The sequence below is a fragment of the Haliotis rubra genome, unplaced genomic scaffold (genome assembly GCF_003918875.1).
Source record: "Haliotis rubra isolate DU_JTF1 unplaced genomic scaffold, ASM391887v1 Scf308, whole genome shotgun sequence".
NCBI classification, from domain to species: domain Eukaryota; kingdom Metazoa; phylum Mollusca; class Gastropoda; order Lepetellida; family Haliotidae; genus Haliotis; species Haliotis rubra.
In genome coordinates, this window is record NW_025766978.1 from 391,875 (window position 1) to 415,945 (window position 24,071).

The following is a 24,071-nucleotide window of genomic DNA, read 5'->3' on the forward strand; positions in this document are numbered from 1 at the left end:
GTGGAGATGTACAGGTGAGAACCATGAAAACACTATGTATTAGTTGTGGAGATATACAGGTAAGATCCATGAAAACATGACAACACTATGTCTTAGTCGTGGAGATATACAGGTGAGAACCATGAAAACATGAACACACTATAATGTATTAGTTGTGGAGATATACAGGTGAGAACCATGAAAACATGAAAACTCTATAATGTATTAGTTGTGGAGATATACAGGTGAGAACCATGAAAACATGAACACACTATAATGTATTAGTTGTGGAGATATACAGGTGAGAACCATGAAAACATGACAACACTATGTATTAGTTGTGGAGATATAGAGGTGAGAACCATGAAAACATGAACACACTATGTATTAGTTGTGGAGATATACAGGTGAGAATCATGAAAACATGAAACACTATGTATTAGTTGTGGAGATATACAGGTGAGAACCATGAAAACATGAAAACACTATGTATTAGTTGTGGAGATATACAGGTGAGAACCATGAAAACATGAAAACACTATGTATTAGTTGTGGAGATATACAGGTGAGAACCATGAAAACACTATGTATCATTTGTGGAGATATACAGGTGAGAACCATGAAAACACTATGTATTAGTTGTGGAGATATGGATATACAGGTGAGAACCATGAAAACAGTGTACATGTATATTATATTTATGACCATTTCAGTAAGAAGTAAAACCGTGACGTTCAATAAAACTATGTGACCAAAATAGAGTGAAGGGATGTGAAAAGGACAGAAACTCCAACCTCTAAAGGAGGACAGAATCAAGCCTGCTTTGTCCCAGTGAGCCGCACTGTATACCAGTATTCATGGCATCTGCTTCATTTGTAGCCCAGTTACGTCAGCTGGAGGGTCAATGAAGGCTGAATCAGTCCTTCGTTGAATGGATTAAAGGGGAACTCTGCCATACGATCTCATGTAAATATCCATATACATACTTAATACATATATTTATATATAGAGAGAAAGAGGAGAGAGAAAGTAAGAAAAAGAGAAGGGAGGGGTGGGAGAGAGATTTTGATGTTAGAGACACTGACCAATGTACCTGGGTTCGAGTCCCTATCTATCATGACGGGGCTTGCGGGCTTTGCCAGCACCACATCTATGCTTGAATTGTTCCCAAAGGGTTAAAGAAGTCCACCAACCATGGGGTTTCCCTCTCCTGCCAGGCTGCCACGTCATGATACATCTACCTTATTGATAAAAACGCAAACTCACTAATTCAGCCAAACTTACCAAGACCATATAGAAAGTATTCTTGAAAGCTGGCGAACAAAGAACAAAATGCATGCATCTGAGATGCCCACCTGCAGTGTGTGCATTGATTAACAGGTTCCCTGGGATAGACATTGAACTCGCAGTCTCTACATAACGCGGTGTCATCATAAACAAGAGTTCTCCTCATAATGTAACAAAGCATGTATTGTCTAGAGACAGTAATAACTCGCCATGTTAATCCTGCCAGTCACATGTATTATTTATCAGGTTCTTTCATAAAACCGAGCTCTAATCAATGCGTTGTTTTTCGTTAAGAAGATTAGGGTTCTGCTTTGATCAAACATATTCTGTAGAACTCCTGTAATGGGTACTCAATGCAAACACATCTATGTATTAGTTGTGAGATATACAGGTGAGAACCATGAAAACATGAACACACCATAATGTATCATTAGTTGTGGAGATATACAGGTGGAGAAAACCCTTGAAAACATGAAAACACTATGCTGTATTAGTTGTGGAGATATACAGGTGAGAACCATGAAAACATGAAAACGCTATGTATTAGTTGTGGAGATGTACAGGTGAGAACCATTAGAAAACATGAAGCACACTATAATGTATTGGTTATTGGAGATATACAGGTGGAGGAACCATGAAAACACCTATAATGTATTAGTTGTGGAGATATACAGGTGAGAACCATGAAAACAATCTATAATGTATTAGTTGTGGAGATGTACAGGTGAGAACCATGGAAAACATGAAAACACTATGTATTCGTGGAGATGTACAGGTGAGAAACCATGAAACATGAAACACTATGTATTAGTTGTGGAGATATACAGGTGAATCAATGAAAACATGACAACACTATGTATTAGTTGTGGAGGATGTACAGGTGAGAAACCATGAAAACATGAAAACACTATGTATTAGTTGTGGAGATGTACAGGTGAGAACCATGAAAACATGAAAACACTATAATGTATTAGTTGTGGAGATATACAGGTGAGAACCATGAAAACATGAAAACACTATGTATTAGTTGTGGAGATATACAGGTGAGAACCATGAAAACATGAAAACACTATGTATTAGTTGTGGAGATGTACAGGTGAGAACCATGAAAACATGAACACACTATGTATTAGTTGTGGAGATATACAGGTGAGAACCATGAAAACATGAAAACACTAATGTATTAGTTGTGGAGATATACAGGTGAGAACCATGAAAACATGAAAACACTATGTATTAGTTGTGGAGATGTACAGGTGAGAACCATGAAAACACTATGTATTAGTTGTGGAGATATACAGGTGAGAACCATGAAAACATGACAACACTATGTATTAGTTGTGGAGATATACAGGTGAGAACCATGGAAACATGACACACACTATTGTATTATACAGTTGTGGAGATATACAGGTGAGAACCATGAAAACATGAAAACACTATAATGTATTAGTTGTGGAGATATACAGGTGAGAACCATGAAAACATGAAAACTACAGGTATAACCATGTATATGTAGTTGTGGGAGATATACAGGTGAGAACAAGTGAAACATGAAAACACTATAATGTAGTTGCGGAGATATACAGTTGAGAACCATTGTATTAGTGGAGATATACAGGTGAGAACCATGAAAACATGAACACACTATGTATTAGTTGTGGAGATATACAGGTGAGAACCATGAAAACATGAAAACACTATGTATTAGTTGTGGAGATATACAGGTGAGAACCATGAAAACATGAAACACTATGTATTAGTTGTGGAGATATACAGGTGAGAACCATGAAAACATGAAAACACTATGTATTAGTTGTGGAGATATACAGGTGAGAACCATGAAAACACTATGTATTATTTGTGGAGATATACAGGTGAGAACCATGAAAACACTATGTATTAGTTGTGGAGATATGGATATACAGGTGAGAACCATGAAACAGTGTACATGTATATTATATTTATGACCATTTCCAGTAAGAAGTAAAACCGTGACGTTCAATAAACTATGTGACCAAATAAGTGAAGGGGATGTGAAAAGGACAGAAACTCCAACCTCTAAAGGAGGACAGAATCAAGCCTGCTTTGTCCCAGTGAGCCGCACTGTATATAGTATTCATAGCATCTGCTTCATTGTAGCCCAGTTACGTCAGCTGGAGGGTCAATGAAGGCTGAATCAGTCCTTCGTTGAATGGATTAAAGGGGAACTCTGCCATACGATCTCATGTAAATATCCCATATACATACTTAATACATATATTTATATATGTAGAGAGAAAGAGGAGAGAGAAAGTAAGAAAAAGGAAGGGAGGGGGTGGGGAGAGAGAGATTTTGATGTTAGAGACACTGACCAATGTACCTGGGTTCGAGTCCCTATCTATCATGACGGGGCTTGCGGGCTTTGCCAGCACCACATCTATGCTTGAATTGTTCCCAAAGTGTTAAAGAAGTCCACCAACCATGGGTTTCCCCTCCTGCCAGGCTGCCACGTCATGATACATCTACCTTACTGATAAAACGCAAACTCACTAATTCAGCCAAACTTACCAAGACCATATAGAAAGTATTCTTGAAAGCTGGCGAACAAAGAACAAAGACGATGCATAGATGCCCACCTGCAGTGTGCATTGATTAACAGGTTCCCTGGGATAGACATTGAACTCGCAGTCTCTACATAACGCGGTGTCATCATAAACAGTTCTCCTCGTAATGTAACAAAGCATGTATTGTCTAGAGACAGTAATAACTCGCCATGTTAATCTGCCAGTCACATGTATTATTTATCAGGTTCTTTCATAAACCGAGCTCTAATCAATGCGTTGTTTTCGTAAGAAGATTAGGTTCTGCTTTGATCAAACATATTCTGTAGAACTCCTGTACGGGGTACTCAATGCAAACATATTGCCTGCACCCTGAGAGGGTCCACGCACCTCTGTGGACATAGTCAGTAAATCCTTGTGTCAAATGGCCGACGTGTGTAAGAGGAAAACCATGCTGCCCAGCATACACAGGTGTGAGCCTGGGTGTAAGGTAGCAAGCCTAGTACAGGAGCAGGAGGATAGGGTAACAGACTGCTGCATCTCGCTTTCATTTAGCTGAGCTAAGTAAACGTGGATGCAATTACCTATCGCCATATTCACGAATCATTGTGAAGCATCAAAGAAATCGCAGTGGAATATTGAATTATCTGAGAGTAGAACGGTACCTTACTATGTGTATGCTCCTAACGATGATACTGTACACCTGCCTCACGATTCGCCTACCAAAGCAACAGGCTCCGGTAACAGTGGAGGAATGGGTTCTTCCTGCATCATGCGACGTTCTTCATAATTGGAAATGATACACTGTGCAGAGAAAGCTGAGACACTTGTCTGGTGTAACATAATAAACTTGTGTAGTTTAGATTATTTTCGTTTAGTTTTAGATATTTAATGTTCTTTACTGAAACTACAACAAGAGTTATTCGTTTTACAGGCCTCTCATGACATCACCTGTTTTTTGAAATACCACATGCAATGGTAACTTCGGTAGGCATTTCTGCCCGTGTGATGTGCCTGTCGTCATCTCAGTAGTCGCCTCGGGACTTGTAGACCTGCTGCTTTAGTCGGATGTAGTTCAGACATTCAAGACGAACTGCATAAATCATCACAATACATCAGACATTTATACCAAAATACTGATGCAAAGAAATATTGTGTTTTACTACAAATATGTAGACTTTAAGGGTGTTTGGTTAACAGGTTGGTTCTTTAATTACCAGTGTCCTTCCTGTTCATACAAAAAGCCAACTTGTAACTATCAATTACGTGGCCGCCTCTCACCAAATGCATGGTTGTTTCTAGCCCTGTGTCCCTATGGGTAGCTGTATAGACTGCCGCGCCAGGAACCTTCAGTGCGGTAATGCTATGTAGCCTTTCTAAAGATATGAGCATACCTTCTTCAAGAAACGCAATGGTGTTGGCGACATCGATGGTGACGTCACAAATGTCGTCTACATCTAAAAGCACTGAGAGAGGAAGAAGGTCAGTGTCCCACAAGTTATAATGCACCAAGCATCGGGATAAATCTATCCCCCTTATTAGTCTGGCTGCTGTGTCCCGGGGCTGCAGATGATCAACTATAGTGCCAAACACAAATAATGTTAGCGTCTTTATGGAAATGTTTACGCCATCCGTTCTTCATACATTTACATGGCCAAAAGAATTTGCCATTGTGAATAGTTTACATTATTGTTGGGACAACTGAACAGAAAATATGGATAGAAGAAGAATACAATGCCGAGACAACTGTCACATATATACATAAATTTGCAGGATTGCGACATTCGAAAGTGTTACTATTTCCATTGCCCACTGCTTCATATCATCGTATTCCTTTGTCGTTTTACTAAGAGTACACGAATTATTATGAACAACCAGCGTGACTGGGAATGGTGATATATTACTACAACTAACGATTTAAACACGGTTTACCATTCATTTTCAGGTTGAATTGGACTGAACTGCATCCGTCCATATTTGACGCACATTGGCAATGAATCACAACGACATATGTATGTTAAACCTACTACATCATTATTCTCAGCTCTGTTCGTAAGTAGTGCAGAGTTGAGTTTTGGGCGTCAGAATTAATCATTGCGTCATGATTGGTCTATTAGCATTATATAAGCACACACTTGGGGCTTGTGGGAGTCCATGCAAGGTTGGAATACTCCTTAAAGTATCTTACAGCGAAGCGCAAACAAACCTTTTCTAATTCAAGGAATTTCCGCTAGGAACCAATACCTTTAACAGATCAATCATTGCAACTTACACTTCTCCAAATCCCCACACTAAGAAGCCCGGTGTTTCTGGCCACCACAGTATGAAATAATCATTTATACTGCTGCATTCATCAAATGACAACGAATAACATCATATACGGAGCTATCCTGTAATGATATAGATTTCCAATGGATGCTAACAAATACAATTATGCAACTATATAATGGGTGTAATGATTCTATGTGTACTGATTGATTCAAGACACGATCATTTCTCATTAAGCTCGACGTGATGGAATCGTTACGAGATCGCTGTAGCGGTTCCAACGTAAGCAGCAGTACACTAGCAATGAAGGGCACTGCGCATGTCTACGAGCATGAAGTAATGGGCTTTCTGTAGTTAGACATATATGTTATCTGGTCTCTTGCCTTCTTTTGTCTCCTGTAGCGTCCTTTGACACCACGCCGAATCCTGTCCATCAACAACAACTGGCGTCAAATGAACCTACAAGATACCATATACCGCAGGTGATGCCAATCGGCCATCAACCGTCACTAGTAAACATATACCCATAGGTATCGCTTGGCATTTAATTATTCTGCCACATTCCATCCTGACTTCTATGTCTATCACTGTCATTAATTGATGCCAATTACCCCCTTGCCCTCCGTGTGCCCACTACTAATCAGGGCGTATTACCTACAGTGCTGATCTGCGACTGAATTTACTCCTAGCTTCCAGATGTTCACTGCTATTACCCATCAGCGCCAATTAACAACCAGCTTCTCATGTTGAGTGGCCACCTTTGTCACGTAGGATCTCTGTTTCCCATCTTAATCCACCTGATGAGGGAGTAAGAATATATTCCAATATTTGGTGTTCCTCCTAATAAAAAAGCTGATATCTATGTCTCCCTTCCACTACATGCATGCTGCCAGCCCTGTGTTTCTATAGCCACTGTATTGTAACCTCTACATACATGTTTTCAGCCTTGGTGATGTGTTTCTACAGCCACTGTATTGTAACCTCTACATACATGTTGCCAGCCTTGGTGATGTGTTTCTACAGCCACTGTATTGTAACCTCTACACGCATGTTGCCAGCCTTGGTGACGTGTTTCTATAACCACTGTATTGTAACCTCTACATACATGTTGCCAGCCTTGGTGATGTGTTTCTATAACCACTGTATTGTAACATCTACATACATGTTGCCAGCCTTAGTGATGTGTTTCTACAGCCACTGTATTGTAACCTCTACATACATGTTGCCAGCCTTGTATTCCTACAAACACTGTATTGTAACCTCTACATACATGTTGCCAGCCTTGGTGATGTGTTTCTATAACCAATGCATTGTAACCTCTACATACATGTTGCCAGCCTTGGTGATGTGTTTCTATAGCCACTGTATTGTAACCTCTACATACATGTTGCCAGCCTTGTATTCCTACAACCACTGTATTGTAACCTCCACATACATGTTGTCAGCCTTGTATTCCTACAAACACTGTATTGTAACCTCTACCTACATGTTGCCAGCCTTGGTGATGTGTTTCTATAACCACTGTATTGTAACATCTACATACATGTTGCCAGCCTTAGTGATGTGTTTCTATAGCCACTGTATTGTAACCTCTACATACATGTTGCCAGCCTTGGTGATGTGTTTCTATAACCACTGTATTGTAACCTCTACATACATGTTGCCAGCCTTGTATTCCTACAACCACTGTATTGTAACCTCTACATACATGTTGCCAGCCTTGGTGATGTGTTTCTATAACCACTGTATTGTAACCTCTACATACATGTTGTCAGCCTTGTGTTTCTACAGCCACTGTATTGTAACCTCTACATACATGTTGCCAGCCTTGGTGATGTGTTTCTGCAGTCACTGTACTGTAACCTCTACATACATGTTGCCAGCCTTGTATTCCTACAAACACTGTATTGTAACCTCTACATACATGTTGCCAGCCTTGGTGATGTGATGTCACTGTATTCTACATACATGTTGCCAGCCTTGGTGATGTGTTTCTACAGCCACTGTATTGTAACCTCTACATACATGTTGCCAGCCTTGTATTCCTACAACCACTGTATTGTAACCTCTACATACATGTTGCCAGTCTTGGTGATGTGTTTCTATAACCACTGTATTGTAACCTCTACATACATGTTGCCAGCCTTGGTGACGTGTTTCTATAACCACTGTATTGTAACCCCTACATACATGTTGCCAGCCTTGTGTTCCTACAGCCACTGTATTGTTTGTAACCTCTACATACATGTTGCCAGCCTTGGTGACGTGTTTCTATAACCACTGTATTGTAACCCCTACATACATGTTGCCAGCCTTGTGTTTCTACAGCCACTGTATTGTATGTAACCTCTACATACATGTTGCCAGCCTTGTATTCCTACAACCACTGTATTGTAACCTCTACATACATGTTGCCAGTCTTGGTGATGTGTTTCTATAACCACTGTATTGTAACCTCTACATACATGTTGCCAGCCTTAGTGACGTGTTTCTATAACCACTGTATTGTAACCCCTACATACATGTTGCCAGCCTTGTGTTCCTACAGCCACTGTATTGTATGTAACCTCTACATACATGTTGCCAGCCTTGGTGATGTGTTTCTACAGCCACTATATTGCAGATGACATAAACCTTTGTGCGACACATGGCCCTCAACCGCCTGTATAGTCAAACCATCTAGTGCAAACAAAAAGGTATACTTAGATATTCCCGTTTATAAAACAAATGCTTTTTTAACAATATTGCTGGAATCTGAATGTATTTATGCACATACACAAACACATCGAGGCTTTGTGTGCAAAACGAGTCAATATTTCCCTAGCAACTAACACGGACTGGGAATTGAATTACTCACAATAGAAATAGCAGCCATTATCCTAATCTGTTGTATATAGATTAGTAATAACAAAATGTTAAATTATATCTATTTGATTTCATACATATTTCATGCCAGCAATCCCCCACGAATCTCCTGATGTTTGAGTGGTTGGGCAGTGTTAAATATATGTGTATCTGTACATCGGAACTGCAAGTGGACTCTTTACTCTTATTACAGTCGCTTATGAATCCCGATAAGTACATAAATATATCACAGAAGTTCAAACAGCCAGAAAAAACACAATGGATCTATGTATAGACGGTATACCAATCTATGAAATATTGAATATATAATTAATGCTTTGCAGCTTGCAGCTTACGCACCGTCATTTTACTGTTAGAAGCAATGCAGGGGTCATGTTTTGTGGTCTATTAGTGTGCTTCGAATACTATCTTATTATCTTTGGCTTCACAGCTCAAATGACGTTTTATTTCATCACAAATGTAAATGTCCAAGATCTTAATGCCATTGTCTGTGTTTGGTGTGACATTTAGTAGACGACGTTGGATTTTTAGACGGCTAACGGTTTTGTTTGTCCATGAATACTAAGAAGAATATTGACGTATGCTAGCAATACCATCAGAGAACATAGCCCATGTTATCAGTTCCGCTGTACTGAGACTACTCCCGACATTAAGCTGTAGCGCCACGATACGGCTGAAATACTGCTGAAGTAGCGCGAAACCCGACTCACTCACTCACTCAGTTTCACTTAAAGGGGAAGTGTACACGAAAAAAATCACGGTTTTTTTATGTGAACCCAATGGAATTTTTAATTACTTAATATCAGTGTTTGAAAATATACACTATTTTTTTCTAACAATGAATGTATAACCCGCACTATAAGTGCTGAAATGTTATGCCATTATGAGGCCTCAGTTTGCGGAGCTAAACATTCCAGAGTTACTGCCCTTTGATTATGACGTAATTGGTGCCAGCTGATTTAGACTGGTCTCCTGTCTAGTCCAAAAGCCAAAAGATGTAAATTCTGACATTAATCACGCAAAAATACACCTATTTTATTCAACTATCTCTTGCTACGATGCTCTTCTCATGCATGTTCTAATAAAACCTATGAGCAAGTGTATTCAACGTGTAGGCGAACAGGATCACTCATAGTATGAGAAAACGATACACAGTGTAAAATCTGCAAGAGACGGGCTTTGTTTACATTTCAAACGAGTGGTACTTTCACAGCGCGACACTTGATATATTTTGCTAGACGTCACTGAGACACTTGGTTTTGGTGACAAAGACCATTTGTCATTTTATTTTGAACTGTATGAGGAATTCAAGGATTCATGTAAAGAAGATGGTTTCGAATTATAGTTGTGATGTAATTGGCAAATCATAACCGACATACGTGTGACGTAATTATATAAACACTGTCTGAAAGTTCACTTCGAACGACGTTTGCGTATTTTCCAAAATATTCAAAGCGATGCTTGGTTCATCGACGATGTTTCAGAATTTTTGATTCCATAAAAAAAACAGATACCGGTGAAACACAATTATACGGGATTTAATTTATTTATTTTTAAAAAAGCAAACAAACTAATTCTCCCAGTAAAATTCGACATTAAAAGTAAGAAATACGAAAAACGCAATGAATTGTGATTTAGTGTCAAGACTTGCTGGATTTACGATCCATGTAATTTTCACTAAATTTTTCCTGCAATGAGCGGATGATATCATAGAAATTTCAAACAGAAGTTAAACCTGCGAAGTCTATCTTTGTGATGTATTTGGATATTGTTTCGACATCTAAGTGAAGGTTGAAGAGGTCGGACATATATTGTACGATTTAAATGTAGGAATGTACCAAACGTAAAATGCCTTCACATTCACCGATGGCACGCTAGATGTAGTGCATATTATGTACATTTGAGTTTTGGTGAAAGAAGTTAAAAGACAACCGACTCAGGTTTAATGTTATACAATCAGGTTAAGTGGTAACACTTTTTGTACAATGTAACAGAGTGGAACCGACCACATAGCCAGCTGACGGCCAGGCAACAGCTGGATTAAAACAGTAGCCTGCGCATCGAGACACAAGAACCACACCTATGCCTGCACCACGTGAAATGGTTCTAATAAGGTCTAACGACGTCATTCGATTATCATTTGGGCACCAATGACGTCATTTCCAAGGGACAAAAGCCATGGTGTGTTCATTGTTGACATAGAACATTCGGTTAATGTGGAAACTTTGAATTGATATAACCCCAAAAATGAATTAGTTACTTCTGATATCTGTGTTGTTTGGGCTATAAAACTACTTGACAAACATTTCTTATGATTTTCGAGTACACTTCCCCTTTAAATGTTAGGGATACGTTGAGCGGCAACATCTCGCTTAAGTGGATCCAAAATACCGACAGAGGCCGGACGGTGTAAATGAAATATGAAATGCTATTTACATGGCCGTTTGGTGCAGGCGCCACATTTACCCCAAGGAATAGTGTAAGAAACCGAGCTTGCTCGTCGCGGGAGCTCCATTGATATATAACGACCTTATCCAATTTAGACCCTGGTCTTGACAGTTCAACAACAGTCTGTGCGGGTCGCCATATGCTATAATTGTACTACTTTAGCATGCCGCACACTCTATTTCGAAGACAAATAGACCAAGACCAAAGAGCATTATCAACACATTACTAATCCGTTAGCTATTACGCTGCGATCTCCCTCTGTTGATAATAATCACTTAGCTCATTAAATGCAACTCTCCCAATGTTTACTTATTCAGAAAACATATGGTATTGTAGACAGTGTTAGCCGAGTCCACTCACCCTTGTCATAGTGAAGGGCTGTACGGGCACTCGCTCTCGGGAAACTAAACAATCCAATAACTGCAAGGGGTTGTAAATGTTTCTTGGAAGTTAAGTAGGATAATTGTTTTGTTATGGTGGGCAAGGAGCTTCTGCCCCTCTCATCTGAGGGACAGGAAGGGAAACTACATTAAACATTAATGCTGACTGGAAGCAATGTATTGATTGCGTACCTTGGCTATGCTGTTGTATCAACGTGTGTACCGTCTTGTCTCAAACTGAAGGCCTGCTTCCCGTTATGCTTTCCCTGCAATTAGATGTAATATCTGGTATCAAATTTCAATCTGCTCGATTGCTCAATTGCAAAAATTGATCCTTTTTAAAAAAAAATCGCATATACATTTTACGACAATGTTTGTGAAGAATATTACTGGCTATAGAATCATGATGCATGAATAATATATACAGTGCACATATGTCGCTTGTCACACAGTTTTGCAAATTACCATGATCCCAGGCCTGATAACACTGGAACTATGTGTGATGTGGCGTAAACGTCGACTTGCACTCATGGCGTTATTTCTAGTAGTCGTAAACTCCGCAGTTTCGTGGGTTGAATACATCAGGGTATTGGTGGGTAAACATAATAGTGGGTTGAACACATCAGGGTATCGGTGGGTAAACACAATAGTGGGTTGAACACATCAGGGTATTGGTGGGTAAACACAATAGTGGGTTGAACACATCAGGGTATTGGTGGGTAAACATAATAGTGGGTTGAACACATCAGGGTATTGGTGAGTAAACACAATAGTAGGTTGAACATATCACGGTATCGGTCGGTAAACAATTGTGATGCCAAACTGGGTTACGTTTGTTTCTTGTAACTGCCCTCGGCGGATAATGGTGAATGTCATGGCCTGGTGTCTACGTTTCCCTTACAATCTTGTCAAAGTGCTCTTACTTGCATCCAAGTGACAGCCCACTAAATACATTTACCACTAGCCCCACTCGACTGACTTGTCATCAGCTGGTTATTTAATAGGAACATTTTTGATTAATAGATAGACAACTTCGTCATTGCAATAGATGCGGTGTTGCTACAAAGAATTTGTCTGTCCATAAATAGTGTTCCCCTTCATCATACCAGCGTCTAAATGCCACTGAAAGAAGCCATTCGTGTTTTTACATGCCGCTGTCATTTTGAGAACTACTGAGCGGCATTATATTATATTTTCTTCTATAAGCAAATTGTGTGAGAGAGGTAAGCGCCTGTTGTCAGCATGCGTAGGGTAGGGCTTTCATGCCCTTTTCGCGAACTCTGGATGATATTTCCAGCCATTATTCATGTTGTGTTCGCCACTATATTGCCACTTACGTCTGATGGTATAATATCTTGCCCGACACGTAAAGAACGTGATTAGACTCTGGTGTTGACTTTTCATACATTAAGATTGAGAGTTGACTACAGCCACAAGAAACAGGATCTACACTGCCATTGTCCGTAACATATACCACCAAGACATACACTTACCAAAGTCGCTACCATGCCACATAAGTTTTCGAGGCGTTAAAAGATAAAAACCCTGACAATAACTCTAAGTATAGAGTTAGGAAACAAAAGGACCCGACAAATCCATTTCAATTAAACATTCAACAGATGCCGGGTAATTGATTCGTTGAGAGGGAGCACAAGTTGAGAGGGAATCAGCATTGATTCATTTAGTCTGATGTACAATTAAAGGTGGAGACACTGCCTGCGGTCTCAGCACACCTCACACACACACACACCACAAGTGCTTGGCGTGAGGAGACCGAGTGGTCAGCTGATTATTATCTTGCTTGACCACTGGGGATCTACAGGACCAGACAAAACACTCCCTAGGGCTGGTCTTCACTCCTGATGTTGTCGTAACGGTCATTTAAATAGATTGGTCTAAAGTTACTGAACTTCAGTGAAACTTTCACACGCGAGTGCGCAGACAGTTCTATAAGGGTTCAATACGTGGTGGATGATTGGTTAGGTTAGCATCATTATGCTGTGTACTAGCTGGTCGTTAGGTGTCATGCAGAAAGAACCTAGTCTAACTGATGGTCATACACCTGCTTACAACACACCGGTCTACTCCCATTTGTGAGAACTCCCAATTGTGAGACTCCCAGTTATGAGACAGTGGAGTAGGTAATTAACAAAGAAAACACACCATACTTCCCTGTCTGATAGAATGGATTAACCCAAGCTAATGTGTTATCATAATTACATATTCTTCTGAATAAATAAAATATTTAATGAACTATTTCTTCCATGTAAATAGAATCTTTGATAATCTATTTCATTAATCTACTCATCAATGACTCCTGTGGGTACTCTTCAACAACTGGGCTGGTCCCACTTTCATTGTAGGGGTGTGGAAACACCACCTACGTGGACTGAACCATTAATTAATGTGTCTCACAATTGGGAGTTCTCACAAATGGGAGGATACAACACACCTCGTCATACAGTATTTCGAAGATACCTTAAATCAACATCCAGTTTGAAAGGGTGGAGGATAGTGCACAATTAATGGTCCATCGATAACGGTAGAAGTACACGTGGCATGAAGAGGTGTAAAGGAGTGCACATCTCGAGCCATTGTGTCCTCGCTGTTTAAATACAACGACTCTACATCACTGTTGAACAACATGCCCACGTCACGTAGAGCCTCATTATCCCGTGTGTCAGCACTTGGACGTCATCGCAAAGCAACTTGCACGGCCGTCTTTGCAACTGAGTCGCAATCTTACGTGTAGAAATGACAATTGACTTTGTTCAAGAAAACACCTTCCTCCCAGCTGAGCCGAGTATTCCCTGCTACAGTAGCCTAAAGCCTCCTGTCTAGAAAGAGTCATGGCACTGTCTGCATCTGTACTGACTACACACTTGTATACGTCACACGAACATCATCTGTCCGTCACAAAAACATCATCTGTCCCTCACACACATCATCACGTGTCCGTCACACAAACATCACGTGTGTGTCCGTCACACAAACATCACGTGTCCGTCACACGAACATCACGTGTCCGTCACACGAACATCACGTGTCCGTCACACAAACATCATCTGTCCGTCACACAAACATCATCTGTCCGTCACACGAACATCATCGTCACACACGAACATCATCTGTCCGTCACACAAACATCATCTGTCCGTCACACAAACATCATCTGTCCGTCACACAAACATCATCTGTCCGTCACACAAACATCATCTGTCCGTCACACGAACATCATCTGTCCGTCACACAAACATCATCTGTCCGTCACACGAACATCATCTGTCCGTCACACGAACATCATCTGTCCGTCACACGAACATCATCTGTCCGTCACACAAACATCACGTGTCCGTCACACGAACATCATCTGTTCGTCACACAAACGTCATCTGTCCGTCACACAAACATCACATGTCCGTCACACAAACATCATCTGTCCGTCACACGAACATCATCTGTCCGTCACACGAACATCACCTGTCCGTCACACAAACACGATGATAATAAGAGACTGTCTAACACTTTGCCATGGGATGCCCAGTTTTAGCACAAACACAGTATCTTAAGTGTGACGGGGACGTAGTTTGTTCGTTCTGTTACCGTCTTGAACATTTGCCTGGTACGACTCATCTGTAGAGGTAAACATCTAGTATAATTGACCCATAATATGTAGAGGCAAACATCTAGAATAGTTGACCCATAATATGTACAGGTAAACATCTAGAATAGTTGAGACAGAATATTTGAGGGTAAAAGTGATCATACCACTGCCACATCACATATGTGTGTTACAGTGGGTCATGTGACTGCCACATCACATATGTGTGTTAAAGTGGGTCACGTCACTGCCACATCACATATGTGTGTTACAGTGGGTCACGTCACTGTCACATCACATATGTGTGTTACAGTGGGTCATGTGGCTGCCACATCACATATATGTGTTACAGTGGGCCATGTGACTGCCACATCACATATGTGTGTTACAGTGGGTCACGTCACTGCCACATCACATATGTGTGTTACAGTGGGCCATGTGACTCCCACATCACACATATGTGTTACAGTGGGCCATGTCATGTCACACACATATGTGTTACAGTGGGCCATGTGACTGCCACATCATCACATATGTGTGTTACAGTGGGCCATGTGACTGCCACATCACATATGTGTGTTACAGTTGGTCAGGTGACTGCCACATCACATATATGTGTTACAGTGGGCCATGTGACTGCCACATCACATATGTGTGTTACAGTGGGTCATGTAACTGCCACATCACATATGTGTGTTACAGTTGGTCATGTGACTGCCACATCACATATATGTGTTACAGTGGGCCATGTGACTGCCACATCACATATGTGTGTTACAGTGGGTCACGTCACTGCCACATCACATATGTGTGTTACAGTTGGTCATGTGACTGCCACATCACATATATGTGTTACAGTGGGCCATGTGACTGCCACATCACATATGTGTGTTACAGTGGGCCACGTCACTGCCACATCACATATGTGTGTTACAGTGGGTCACGTCACTGTCACATCACATATGTGTGTTACAGTTGGTCATGTGACTGCCACATCACATATGTGTGTGTACAGTGGGTCACATCACTGCCACATCACATGTGTGTTACAGTGGGTCACATCACTGCCACATCACATATGTGTGTTACAGTGGGCCATGTGACTGCCACATCACATATGTGTGTTGTTACAGTGGGCCATGTGACTGCCACATCACATATGTGTGTTACAGTGGGCCATGTGACTGCCACATCACATATGTGTGTTAAAGTGGGCCATGTGACTGCCACATCACATATGTGTGTTAAAGTGGGCCATGTGACTGCCACATCACATATGTGTGTTAAAGTGGGCCATGTGACTGCCACATCACATATGTGTGTTACAGTGGGTCATGTGACTGCCACATCACATATGTGTGTTAAAGTGGGCCATGTGACTGCCACATCACATATGTGTGTTACAGTGGGCCATGTGACTGCCACATCACATATGTGTGTTAAAGTGGGTCACGTCACTGTCACATCACATATGTGTGTTACAGGGGGTCACGTCAGTGCCACATCACATATGTGTGTTACAGTGGGTCACATCACTGCCACATCACATATGTGTGTTAAAGTGGGTCACGTCACTGCCACGTCACATTTGTGTGTTAAAGTGGGCCATGTGACTGCCACATCACATACGTGTGTAATGGTGGATCATGTCAACAAAAAGTACAGCTCTGCATGTTATATATTTCAATCCTTCATCTTCACGTATTTGTCCACATAGTCTCAAGTACTAGGAGGTTCATGGAAACGCGTTTAAAGTTGGACAATTCATTTTACCTATTATGTAAATATGTGAAAACCAATATGTTCAGAGCGTCATGGAGGATGACAGTCACTATATTCTGTGGCCCGTGTACAACCTCCAGACGTACCCAGACCAACAACAGTGAACTTGTCCTATATTAATAAAACTAATTATTTAAATCATTGAACTTTCTGTCTCCTTGGACACTTATGTGTACTGACAAGATTCAGGAGAAACATAGACAAGTATGCGGACTTCGCTCAAGAAATATCAACGGAATATCGCAAGGCCCATATGTTCTTCTCCCCATTATTCCTGTTGCCTCTATAATCTTAGAATATGCTTGCTGATATTGGGAAGTACCAGGAACTCTGTGTTTTGCAGAAGGCTGCAGTGTTCGTGGGTCTTCACATTCTCCGGAATATTTCTTGGTGGGTTTGACTAGGCATCTGTGCTGTCTGGGCTGCGGATAGAGAGGACTATGGGCTCTGAGATGAGGCTGACTATGTCTCTTTGCTGTATTTATTTCCTCGTGTCTGCATTGACAACCTGCACAGCCCCGCAAGAAATCTCGAGGCGCCACAATTGCATGTAGTTGGATACCACACAAGCTGCCATATAGACTGGTACCACTGGTGCCTTTCTTCTGTTGACACATGCCATCATGACACCATGTCAGACCTGGTCGCCATACATACATACTGCCCCTCCCACCATGTCAGACCTGATCGCTATACATACATACTGCCCCTCCCACCATGTCAGACCTGATCGCCATACATACATACTGCCCTCCCATGTCAGACCTGGTCGCCATACATACATACTGCCCCTCCCACCATGTCAGACCTGGTCGCCATACATACATACTGCCCCTCCCACCATGTCAGACCTGGTCGCCATACATACATACTGCCCCTCCCACCATGTCAGACCTGATCGCCATACATACATACTGCCCCTCCCACCATGTCAGACCTGGTCGCCATACATACATACTGCCCCTCCCACCATGTCAGACCTGATCGCCATACATACATACTGCCCTCCCACCATGTCGGACCTGGTCGCCATACATACATACTGCCCTCCCACCATGTCAGACCTGATCGCTATACATACATACTGCCCTCTCCACCATGTCAGACCTGGTCGCCATACATACATACTGCTCTCCCACCATGTCAGACCTGGTCGCCATACATACATACTGCCTCCTCCCACCATGTCAGACCTGATCGCCATACATACATACTGCCCCTCCCACCATGTCAGACCTGGTCGCCATACATACATACTGCCCTCCCACCATGTCAGACCTGGTCGCCATACATACATACTGCCCTCCCACCATGTCAGACCTGGTCGCCATACATACATACTGCCCCTCCCACCATGTCAGACCTGGTCGCCATACATACATACTGCCCCTCCCACCATGTCGGACCTGGTCGCCATACATACATACTGCCCTCCATACATACTGCATGCCCCTCCCACCATGTCGGACCTGATCGCCATACATACATACTGCCCCTCCCACCATGTCGGACCTGGTCGCCATACATACATACTGCCCCTCCCACCATGTCAGACCTGATCGCCATACATACATACTGCCCCTCCCACCATGTCAGACCTGGTCGCCATACATACATACTGCCCCTCCCACCATGTCGACCTGGTCGCCACCATGGTCGCCATACATGTAATGTCGGACCTGGTCGCCATACATACATACTGCCCCTCCCAACATGTCGGACCTGATCGCCATACATACATACTGCCCCTCCCACCATGTCAGACCTGGTCGCCATACATACATACTGCCACTCTCAAACATGAATGTACACTGTACAGCAGTTCAGATGAGACACAAAGAGACACAGATATTGTTCAACTAACAGCTTTGTTTGTTGTATGTGGTAACGGCTGTGACACATGTCATATCAGCGCTGACATCAACACTACACAGAACACACGTGTGACATGTACATCACCGTCTCTACAATTACTTCTACAACGACTTCTATAACTACTTTTCGGTCATTTACAGAGAGCCTCACTCACCTCAGTCATACAGATTAGAATCCCATCTGTCTGTGCCACATACTAAATCGCTGCTGTCTGTGCCACAGACACGGAAAATCAAGTGGCAGACTGGGTCCCGACTGTCTGTCATACAGACTAGTTCCTGACTATCTGTCATACAGACTGGGTTCTGACTATCTGTCATACAGACTGGCTCCTAACTATCTGTCATACAGACTGGTTCCTGACTATCTGTCATACAGACTGGGTTCTGACTATCTGTCATACAGACTGGTTCCTGACTATCTGTCATACAGACTGGTTCCTGACTATCTGTCATACAGACTGGGTTCTGACTATCTGTCATACACACTGGTTCCTGACTATCTGTCATACAGACTGGGTTCTGACTATCTGTCATACAGACACTATCTGACATACAGACTAGGTCCTGACTTCTGACTATCTGTCATACAGACTGGGTTCTCCCGACTATCTGTCCGACTACTATCTGTCATACAGACAGACTGGCTCCCGACTATATTAGCACTGCGACAGCCTGACCCGTTTGCATTTGGCTGTGTATTCTGATGACCCAGTTTGAGTCTGCATCAGTTCAACAAACGTCTTTTTGACCAAGTATCGGGAAGGAAAGTTTCAATGTATATTCTCCCATTCTTATATGTAGATTTATAAGAAATAACATCAAAAACTTATACCGACATTCTGAAGACCAACATCATGGAAAGCTTAATTATTTTGTCGCGATGGTAACTACAGAACCTGACCAATCAGTCAACGTCCACGTTTTATTGTAATAGCCCCAAGACAGACAGTTGTAATGTAAGACAGTTTTCTGATTAGAGATGCCGGACGCTGCAACTGACGACAGATTCAACCATTCGCGCAGTAATCCAATCCATTAAGCTGCCCTTGCTGTTCATGATCGTACTGCATAAGGAAGCTCAATGGAATTGCCAAAACTCTCGTGATGAACACAGAAGCCATGATCCTGGTTAATATTGTGTATCACCACGCAGCCTCGCTGCCGCCAATATACTCCGCCCTGGAAGAGCGCTGTGATATCACATGATATCATTGAAGGTTGGATTGGGTGATATCTGTTGATATTACAACAAGAAGATCGGTGACACTTATATAACTTTGTATCTTCACACGATGGAGCACGGTGCTGTTCGCTGATATATTCACAGCATCCTGTTGGTGATATCATGTGGTGTCATTTCAGCATGGAGCTGGATCCGTGAAGATCTGGGTTAGAACTGGTCTAAGGTACCATTACAGGGCATTCATGTGGTATCAGTTGATATATCTGCAAGGTACTTGGTGATGTCACAAGGTACCATTACAGGGCATTCATGTGGTATCAGTTGATATATCTGCAAGGTACTCCGTGATGTCACAAGGTACCATTACAGGGCATTCATGTGGTATCAGTTGATATATCTGCAAGGTACTCCGTGATATCACAAGGTACCATTACAGGGCATCCATGTGGTATCAGTTGATATATCTGCAAGGTACTCCGTGATGTCACAAGGTACCATTACAGGGCATTCATGTGGTATCAGTTGATATATCTGCAAGGTACTCCGTGATATCACAAGGTACCATTACAGGGCATTCATGTGGTATCAGTTGATATATCTGCAAGGTACTCCGTGATATCACAAGGTACCATTACAGGGCATTCATGTGGTATCAGTTGATATATCTGCAAGGTACTCCGTGATATCACAAGGTACCATTACAGGGCATTCATGTGGTATCAGTTGATATATCTGCAAGGTACTTGGTGATATCACAAGGTACCATTACAGGGCATTCATGTGGTATCAGTTGATATATCTGCAAGGTACTCCGTGATATCACAAGGTACCATTACAGGGCATTCATGTGGTATCAGTTGATATATCTGCAAGGTACTTGGTGATATCACAAGGTACCATTACAGGGCATTCATGTGGTATCAGTTGATATATCTGCAAGGTACTCCGTGATGTCACAAGGTACCATTACAGGGCATTCATGTGGTATCAGTTGATATATCTGCAAGGTACTCCGTGATGTCACAAGGTACCATTACAGGGCATTCATGTGGTATCAGTTGATATATCTGCAAGGTACTCCGTGATATCACAAGGTACCATTACAGGGCATTCATGTGGTATCAGTTGATATATCTGCAGTTGTGATATCACATATCTGCATTCATGTGGTATCAGTTGATATATCTGCGTGATATCACAAGGTACCATTACAGGGCATTCATGTGGTATCAGTTGATATATCTGCAAGGTACTCCGTGATGTCACAAGGTACCATTACAGGGCATTCATGTGGTATCAGTTGATATATCTGCAAGGTACTCCGTGATGTCACAAGGTACCATTACAGGGCATTCATGTGGTATCAGTTGATATATCTGCAAGGTACTTGGTGATGTCACAAGGTACCATTACAGGGCATTCATGTGGTATCAGTTGATATATCTGCAAGGTACTCCGTGATTTCACAAAGTACTCCGTGATATCACAAGGTACCATTACAGGGCATTCATGTGGTATCAGTTGATATATCTGCAAGTTACTCCATGATATCACAAGGTACCATTACAGGGCATTCATGTGGTATCAGTTGATATATCTGCAAGGTACTCCGTGATATCACAATGTACCATTACAAGCTGGCGCTAAGGTGATATCACCTGATTTCATTACACTGCGAGGTCGGGGATATCAGCTGGTAACACTACATCGACTGTATGCATTTGCAACTGACCGTTTAGTGAAGACATATCAGGTCATCCCACTGAATTACCCGTCAGGAATGGGCTTGAATCCTTCTCGAAGGTAATATAGCACATCGACTAGTATGGCCTCAAGCTTGATTGAATAAACAATTTACTTCTAAAAAAGAAATTTACAAAATAAAATAAAAATCCCACCTACCTCCACTGAATTGTAAAGACGTGTAATCGGAACCACACCATTTTTTTATTTGGCCTTTGCAACTGACCGTTTAGTGAAAGGTCATCCCACTGAATTACCCGACAGGAATGGGCTTGAATCCTTCTCGAGGGTACAAGTGCATATCGACTAGTATTTCAGCATTGCAGTATTCATTGCACATATTTGAACTCCCATACACCATATGTCACATATGGTACTGTAATTCCCCGCCATGTGCACACACATTATTGATTACAGTTTCATATGAACAGTACGAGGTGTAGACCTCAGCATATTATGCCCACGGGAAATATTATTCCAACGTTCATATCCCGGACGTTTGCTATAACATGTGCCAGAAAGCGTCCAATCAAACTGAATCGAGTCGTATCTGAAAGTGCAGGCTCTGGACAGCAGGGACATATGAACGTATTGCACGTGTCACTGAGAACGGTAATCATGTATTTCATTTCGCTCCAAATTGTACAGGTTGGAACATTTTGAACAAATAAGAAACCTCATACAATCTACTTACTCATTTGTAAAGAAACTGTACAAATAAAACATGGGTTATATGTCCAAAAGTCCACACACCGGTCATTTAAGTAATTTGACGATGCATCATTAGGTTGCAAATAACAGTCACATTTGACGTACGGAATGAAGAGGCTGTCCAAACCGAGGCTACCCTGTGGCACGTGAAAGAAAACAGATAATTTGAGAATACACACAGATAGCCATTACAGTGAAAGCGAGAGGGAGAGGCTTTAAGAAATGCAAGATAACGAATAGCGTTTCTTTGCTTTTAGAGATTATTCATGCGACAATATTTGTGATGTGCAAGATAATATTATTATTAGTTGTCCCAATACACTGCTGGGAGTCCACATCCACACATAGACGTATGAAATGGGCGTGTGTACAATTTGGTGTCTTTTATCCAGCAGCAATATATCTTTCCTTCAACACCTTATCATTCGTACTTCTGAAAATGGAAATGCATGAGCCCACATACCAATGAAAGAAACTACACAGCAGTTGGAAGGGTGTCGGTTTGCACCGCTTTTAGCGAGATTCCTGCCATTTCACAACGAGGGAAAATAATGATTGAGCTTCACACCTTATGCCCATGGGAGAAATCAAATCTGGGCGTAAGTTGGATTCGATTTCAAAATAAGCGAATCCCGAAAAGGACTACTACACTTAGTACGATTGCACCCACCTTTTTGGTATCACTAAAAACTATATTCTAAATAATCCGAATTTTTGGTTACAATGAATCAGCTGTACCTCAAGCACCATGAGATACCACCCCTGTCTCTCTGATGTACGTGAAGCACCATGAGATATCAACCCCTGTCTCTCTGATGTACGTGAAGCACCATGAGATATCACCCCTGTCTCTCTGATGTACGTGAAGCACCATGAGATATCACCCTGTGTCCTGATGTACGTGAAGCACCATGAGATATCGCCCCTGTCTCACCAGGAGATATCTGATGTACGTGAAGCACCATGAGATATCATGATGTACGTGAAACACCATGAGATATCACCCCTGTCTCTCTGATGTATCTCATGAGATATCACCCCTGTCTCTGATGTACGTGAAGCACCATGAGAATATCAACCCTGAGATATCACCATGAGATATCACCCCTGTCTCTCTGATGTACGTGAAGCACCATGAGATATCAACCCTGTCTCTCTGATGTACGTGAAGCACCATGATGATATATCACCCTGTCTCTCTGATGTACGTGAAGCACCATGAGATATCAACCCTGTCTCTCTGATGTACGTGAAGCACCATGAGATATCAACCCTGTCTCTGATGTACGTGAAGCACCATGAGATATCACCCCTGTCTCTCTGATGTACGTGAAGCACCATGAGATATCAACCCTGTCTCTCTGTACGTGATGTACGTGAAGCACCATGAGATATAACCCTGTC

At 41.8% G+C, this 24,071-nt stretch overlaps 1 protein-coding gene across 6 annotated transcripts in view; it reads right to left on the reverse strand.

The window, feature by feature from the left end:
- Positions 1-24,071, reverse strand: part of LOC124282951 (neuropeptide Y receptor type 2-like) — a 165,026-nt gene that overhangs the window by 84,684 nt on the left and 56,271 nt on the right. For 4 of the 6 annotated variants that reach the window (XR_006900287.1, XM_046719004.1, XM_046719005.1 and 1 more), the window contains exon 3: positions 11,963-12,036. The exons of the other annotated variants lie outside the window; for them this stretch is intronic. The gene's annotated coding sequence lies outside the window, so the exon portion shown is untranslated. The remainder of the gene's footprint in view (positions 1-11,962; positions 12,037-24,071) is intronic. 6 annotated transcript variants of the gene reach the window in all.